This window comes from Dreissena polymorpha, chromosome 2 (assembly GCF_020536995.1).
Source record: "Dreissena polymorpha isolate Duluth1 chromosome 2, UMN_Dpol_1.0, whole genome shotgun sequence".
NCBI classification, from domain to species: domain Eukaryota; kingdom Metazoa; phylum Mollusca; class Bivalvia; order Myida; family Dreissenidae; genus Dreissena; species Dreissena polymorpha.
Genome location: NC_068356.1, coordinates 109,860,977 through 109,868,532, shown reverse-complemented (window position 1 = coordinate 109,868,532; position 7,556 = coordinate 109,860,977). Strand labels below are relative to the sequence as shown.

Sequence of the window (7,556 nt, the reverse complement as noted above, 5' to 3'; positions counted from 1 at the left end):
GAACAGTTTTTCTTAAATGGCTATTTTGAAACATTGTGGAAACTCTAGAAGTAACATGTCTTACTGAATAATAAACAACTTTGACATGTATTAAACGGGAATGAATTAACTGAGGCAAATCGTTTAATGCTGCATTGTTTGTATTAATTCAGGAATTCTTTTACTTGTTTCTTTAACCGCTCGATACACGGAACTCGTAGGATATAATTAAATAATGCAACAATAAAACATGCACATTTAAGAATTGTTTATATATCACATCGAAACCAGTTTATATACATCATATTTCACGTATGTGATATTGAATATTTCTGCGTCCCTTTCCTATGATTTAACAACAGAAGTTAACATTTTAAAATGATAGCAAATAAATTTTAATATAAAATTACAACTAATAATACATTTCATACAGTTAATAATTATGTACGTACATATAACAAGATAAATATAAACTATACTGATGGTCAGTAAGGATTTAACAGTCATTGTGTTGTAAAAGTCTGTGCTCGGATTGTTTCCTTTTCATCCACCGTGAGTTAATCACTGCAAAAAGGTAACGTTCACTCAGACATCTCTTGTTTCGTCGAACACATGTTCAATGAAACACGCTGTTGTAAATCTTTAAGAAAAGGTTATTGTCATCTACTTCTCTTGTTATCCTTTCCTGTGAGGAAGCAATAGCTAACCTATCAGCTTGTTTCTGCACCGGAACACCGTTTGCCGACAGGAAGTTCTCCCACTTTTCTTTTCCAGTTACTGGCTGTAACATTACGCGTTTCAGTAGAAGTTTACGGAGACCTTCATTATGTACGGGTACATGTTGGCCTGCACTATTCCGAAGGCATTCATAATGTTTGTAAAAGTTACTGAAATTCATCTTGATGTCAAAAATGCACCATTCACGGTTACATTTTTCTATGAAATTTACTATTGTATTTGAACAATCGTGACACGGTGAGTAGCTGATGTAGATCTCGACTTTAACGTGAATGGGATGTTGAGAACGCATCCGCCTGGAAAAAAAGTTGACATCAAAAATGCATTATGCAGATAGTTTAGTGATTGTTCTATAATCATGACATACACTATTCGGGTAGATTTTACGGAATCCGGATAGTGCATCTATAATCTCGCCCTTCTTTCATCAAGGGCGACACTAGACACACGAAGCGATACACGATATTTTCGCGACAGTAGCGGCGACTCACGATATTTTGCGCGACATTCGCGGCGACGCACGATATATTTAACACGATATATCGACCTTGTGTAGGTAGCCCAAAAGGCAATATATCGTGTTAAATATATCATGCGTCGCCGTGACTGTCGCGAAAAATATCGTGTATCGCTTCGTGTGTCTAGTGTCGCGTGCAAAGGGCGACGCACGAAACACGCAGCTTCGCACGATATTTTGCGCGACAGTCGCGGCGACGCACGATATTTTATTATTCAAATATCGCCCATATTGTTACGTTCCACCTCTGAACGCTTATGTACGTACGAGTAGTACACTGTCTTTTCAGCCGTCTATGCTGCACTTTTTAACATATGAGGAATGCAAACAACACTGTTTGAAAAGTTATTAACTTTTATTGTCGAACGTTGAACAAAATAATCAATTCTGTATGCAACTCAGAAATAATTACATTAGTGAATGTATATATATTCGTATAAAGGTAGTTGGTATATTTTTACCTGAGCATTAGATTTCCTACAGTTCATTATTTGAAGTGTTACAAGTTTACTTGTTTAATTTACGAGTCTTTCACAATAGATAATGGCACCAATTTTAAGTACATTAAATAACAATAAATGCTTCCAAATGTCGTAATTAAATGCCACATGTAAGTTATTTAAGTGTGATGTTAAATGAGCTCCTTCGAATAAATATAAGTGAATATAAAGCGTTTGCTGTCAATTTTTATAAAAAAAGACCTGCCTCTAAGTGTTCGTGATGGAACTGAGCTCATGACCAAACATTGGTCATCCTTTTATACTAGCGCATGGGCAAATGTGGCAAAACACGGTCATTTAAGGCCAAAACTGTCATTGAGCAGGCCAGTTGGCCATGAGCGCCCCAAAGTGGCCAAGTCGGTGCGACCAACTGGCCAGAATTAGAACGCTCACTTAGCAACGTCTAGTACTTGAGAAAATGGCTTCGAAAATTGAGAATAATCAGAGTCGATATGTCTCTTTAAACAACGAATACAAAGGGTCAAATGCTAGAACATGTAAACATTACCGTTGGTCTAAAATAATACATCGTAAAGATAGCTATTGGCTTCTTATAATTCAATTTTGCCATAAATAAATATTTAATATTACATAAATATTTTATATAAACGTATATTTGATGAAAGGAAAATCGCTTGGAATAACGATTTTGAATATAACACTGAGTTTCCTATGTCAAGTTATTAGTTGTTCGATTCTACGGTTCAACTTGCATTACGTGCGTTTTGTTTAAATCATATTAGACATACACAAAAGTAAACTTTATCTGAATATAATTATATAATAGTCATTTATATTATATCTGGAACCATGTTAAGCAATATGAATCAAACGTTTTGTGCCCTTCAAAAGCGTTTTAGTTAGCCAATATAAATATTATAAAATTGTTGTTTGCACTCTATGCAGTTTTATTTATGCCGATAATTTATTTGATAAAGCATTATAAAAGGTTTTCAAAAGGTAAAACAATACCAGCAACAAAAATACCGTCTAATTAGAGTATCAATAGACTGGACATTAATGTTGCTCCTCAATAATCTGGATAACCTATAAATGATGATTACACATGTACTGAAAAAAAATCTTCTGGTTTCAAATTGATGTCTTACTTGAAGTTAAATGTTATCTACAAATCTGCAATCCTATTGGATGTGATACAGATTATAATGATAAATTATCTTAAAATTGATATAAATTTTACTTCATTTTTCAAATTTCTGAATAGTTTTTAACATTTATCCTTGTCAATATATATCAAAATTATTATGAAAATTAATTAATTTGTACTCGGTTTACTTCTGCTAGAATAATCTTTAATAAATGTGTCGAGGGCATTCATATTGATCATAAATGGTTAAAAAATACTGTAACACTGTTTAAAAAACGCGACAGTCGACAGGCGATATTATTACAACGATATTTGAAAAGTACAAATATCGTGCGTCGTCGCGACTGTCACGCAAAATATCGAGTATCGCTTCGTGTGTCTAGTGTCGCGGTCTGAAATTAGACCGCGATACACGAGATTCGTATAATATGGGCGATATTTGAATAATAAAATATCGTGCGTCGCCGCGACTGTCGCGCAAAATATCTTGCGTCGCTTCGTGTTTCGTGCGTCGCCCTTTGAACGCGACACTAGACACACGAAGCGATACACGATATTTTTCGCGACAGTTGCAGCGACGCAAGATATTTTTCGCGGCAGTCGCGTTGACGCACGATATTTTTCGCGACAGTCGCGGCGACGCACGATATTTTTCGCGACAGTCGCGGCGACGCACCATATATTTAACACGATATATCGCCTTTTGGGCTACCTACACAAGGGTGATCGTGTTAAATATATCGTGCGTCGCCGCGACTGTCACTCAAAATAATGTGCGTCGCCGCGACTATCGCAAAAAATATCGTGTATCGCTTCGTGTGTCTAGTGTCGCCCTTGATGAATGAAGGGCGAGATTATAGATGGCACTAGATGGCACAACCGTTTAAGAATAACAAACTGACAAATCGGACGAAATCGACAGTGTTTGCTAGGAAGGACAAAAAGAGTCAATTAAACAACTTACCCCTAAAAAAACTAATTCCAAAAGTTTATTTTTCTTTGCAACAATCGTTTTAACCCGATTTTATTTACTTGAAAACGAAAGTCGCCATTCATGCTCTTGAGCCCAGCTTAGCAGTGAATTACACTGACAGAGCCAGGCACAATCAACAACAACAACGACGCTTTGACAAATGGCGACTGATGATTACTTTCACGGAATGGATGTAACTAAATGAAAAATACTTACTCATTCTGAAATCAATTTGAATTAGTTTTTAGGGGTTAGTTGTTTATTAAACTCGTTTTCATCAATATAAACCGATAAATTGAGACAGTATTGTTTGTAAGCACGCATTTACACGAAGGGTTAGATCGGAGTGCGGGTGTTTGTCTTACCTAGCGAAAACTGTCGATTTCGTCCGATATATCAGTTTGTTATTCTTAAACGGTTGAAATGGGGCAATTTTTGTATGCCCAACGTGTACAGATAATATTAAGCTACAATTTTATATATATGATTATACATTTTAAACGAAAATGACTTTGTAATTTGAACTTTTGTTGAATTTGGGAAATTCTGCCTATTTGGCATGTTCAACCCCTTGTCTATATATTATATATCATATACGATTTTTTTGTGCCAGGTCCCTTTGATTCTATTTAAATAATATATTGATTTTCAACAAAATATATATATTAAAATAGGTATGCTATTTTTTGATTTACCTAAAAATTAATTTAGCATTTTCCAGAAACACTGTTCTCATTAATCTTGCTCATCATAATTTGTGCTATGTTAAGAGGGTCCCAATAAGGATCATCTTTCTTGTAGAGCCCTAAATAAGAACCATATTTCAACCCTGTATACGGACCTTCTTACAGTCCTTAAGACTAGTAATCTTTCAGCCCTAAATAATGATAATTGTTCAGCTCTTTATTATGATAATATGTATGCCCTTAAGAAAGATCATCTTTCAGCTTTTAATAAGGATCATCTTTAAGCCCTAGAAAGGATCATCTTTAAGTCCTAGAAAGGATCATCTTTAAGCTCTAGAAAATCGTCTTTAAGCCCTAGAAAGGATCATCTTTAAGTTCAAAACAAGGATCATCTTTCAGCTCTAAATAAGGATCTTCATTCAGCCCTAAATAAGGATCATATTTCAACCCAAACCATTATAACTTTCAAATATATGTTATGCTATTTTGTCTTTTATATGGTGAACTCAATCGACGATAGACCAGAAGGGCAGACAGACCTGGCAGTGATTGACAATGAAATGGTGTTATGATCGATTTGTGCTTGAAGAAAATACAGACATATCACATCATTGCAGTGAAATAGGCCTTTCGTTAAACTAGGTGACCTCCCTCGGGTATTATCTCCTTTAGTGGCAAATACATCATAAATAAGTGTGCATATTCAAATTTCCATAGTATTTCAGTATGGGACTATGGATCGATTAAACTCGCTGAATTTAATTTTTCATGAAAAATCTTCTCATAACAGTGTTAAATAAACGAGTTTTGTTGGTTAAATTATGTGTATAGAAGATCTTAACGAACCGACTCTCATGATACTCATATGGCCAGTATTCATTGTGAAACAGCCCTAAGGTAAATGTACTTTTAATTAAGTTCGCAAATCATCAAAAGTCCGTAACTCTGTGTATAGTACCGTGAAAAAGACAGGAATGAAAAAAACATATACATCATTACCTGTTTTCTATCTCAGTCTGTATTTTTTCGATTAATACAATCTCGGCGTGTTTACCGGGTGAAACGACTTGACCAAACATATTGGGTACGTTCTCGAGTTTTCTAAAGGGATTGTCTCCAAGTTTGTAAATTAGTATTGTCTTTGATTTCCATTTGTTCTGGGCATTATCTCCATACTTTCCGTCATGAGCAAAACACTCTTTAAAATCGTTTAAAGATACCAAAGGACCGATATTGAGATTTTCAGTAGCGTCTTCTAAACCTGTTAAACCGGCCATACTTATTTATAGTTCAAAGTGAATTGTGGCGCTTTGTGAAAATGTGTGCATACTGTTATGCGAACAGTTTTCGACCTATATTGTGGTTCAAAAGTTATCGTATGTTAATCACTTAGATGTTGTCGGTTGTGGATCAGATACTCGTCTTCGTTGTCTTTGTAATCTGTTGAATACAAATATATAACTTTTGCACATTCACGTTCTTTTCACTGAAAATATTTATCTTAAATCACTGAATAATTCTGAACATTATATAAACAAAACTACATTTACGCTTTAAGTTCTGCGTAAATACAAATACTTTTGAATAGTTTAAATGCACATTTAAAAGGGTCATATCAACGTTACCCCTATAAATATAGACATGTACAAAAACAATGCATAATCATTCTTGCCTTGCAAAAGTATACCTAGTAAAATGTTAAATTGATTGTATTGCTAAGGCAAATATATAATTGCCAAAATATATTGCCGAAATATTTATCGATACAGGTGGGATTCGAACCCACGATTTCACAAATGCAGCCTCGTTACCGATTATGCGTATAACGGTACTTCATGTACATTGCCTTCATACAAAATTACTGCCACTAATGATTTCCCCGCGCACGAATGAGTTTGTATAGCAATCAGACCGAATTATGTTTTAAAATAATTAGTTATATAATAATAGAAAACATTTTTGTAAATAAACATATCATATTTTTGTAAAATAAACATGCCATATTAAAAGTCGAAAAGCGCCTTTAAAATAGATAATAACAAGCATAACAAGGATATCAGTTAAAGTTCGCTTTGTCAAGCGATATAAATCAAATGCAAGAACTAACAAACTGTTTGTGAAAATGAAAGAACTGTCACAAAACAAATCAAAGTTCTTGATAGTTACTGCAATATGGTTATCGTAGTAATACACACTTGCCATATGGCCAGTATTTGCTGACAAAACAGCATTGACAAAATGCACTTAAAACATGCATTTCAGTTATCATTTTACTACGCTATCTATGTAGAAAACCACACCGAAACAGAACATTATACTGTTTGTTAAAGAAGAAAGTCAAAAACGCTAAACGATAAATATTATGTATTTGCTTCTTTTTTCCAGTTATTTTTTGTTTGACAAGTGGTTACTTAAAATGGTTATTAAATGTCTATTGGCTGTCAAACTTCGAGAATTAATTCCTCAGTACTGTTCTATATAATAAATATGTGAAATAAATGTATTTCGCTTAATTACTTAACTTACCTTTACTGCAGCCCAACAACTTTTGATTCATTCACTTAAATTGAGTGTACATGTAAAAATTAAATATTTAAAAGATGAGGCCCAGGACCAGAAGAACCTCAAAACACTGTCAATGTCGTTCTAGCTATGCAATCATGTCAGTAAGTTAACAACTATGTATTATTCTTAAAAATACCTTTAACATAGTTTATGAAAGATGTATGTTTTTATAAACACGAATTTAAAAAGAAAATTGTGAAATTATGAAAGAAAATAGATTGAACAAATCCAAATATTTTTATAAAATCGATATTTTTGTCTATTTCCTATTAATTGAATCCCAATAAATATCGTTTTGTGAATGCGAAAAAAGATCACGCCCTTTGAAAAATAAATAAATAAAGTGAATAGGGAGGTGTGTTTGGAATACATGTAACTCCGGTTTACTTAGAACAATGTACTGCGGCATTCCGCATCGGTTTGAAAACGTAATGTATGGGCCTCAATATTGATTGACTGTACGTTCTGATTTAACAGATAAAATAATGAA

At 33.9% G+C, this 7,556-nt stretch overlaps 1 long non-coding RNA gene across 1 annotated transcript; it reads right to left on the bottom strand.

The window, feature by feature from the left end:
• Positions 1 to 232: 232 nt before the first annotated feature.
• Positions 233 to 7,243, bottom strand: LOC127868483 (uncharacterized). Its single transcript, XR_008044146.1, has 3 exons — positions 7,028 to 7,243; positions 5,501 to 5,941; positions 233 to 1,013 (listed from the first exon to the last, which is right to left on the bottom strand). It is a non-coding gene; the product is annotated as an uncharacterized LOC127868483 (long non-coding RNA).
• Positions 7,244 to 7,556: the final 313 nt, after the last annotated feature.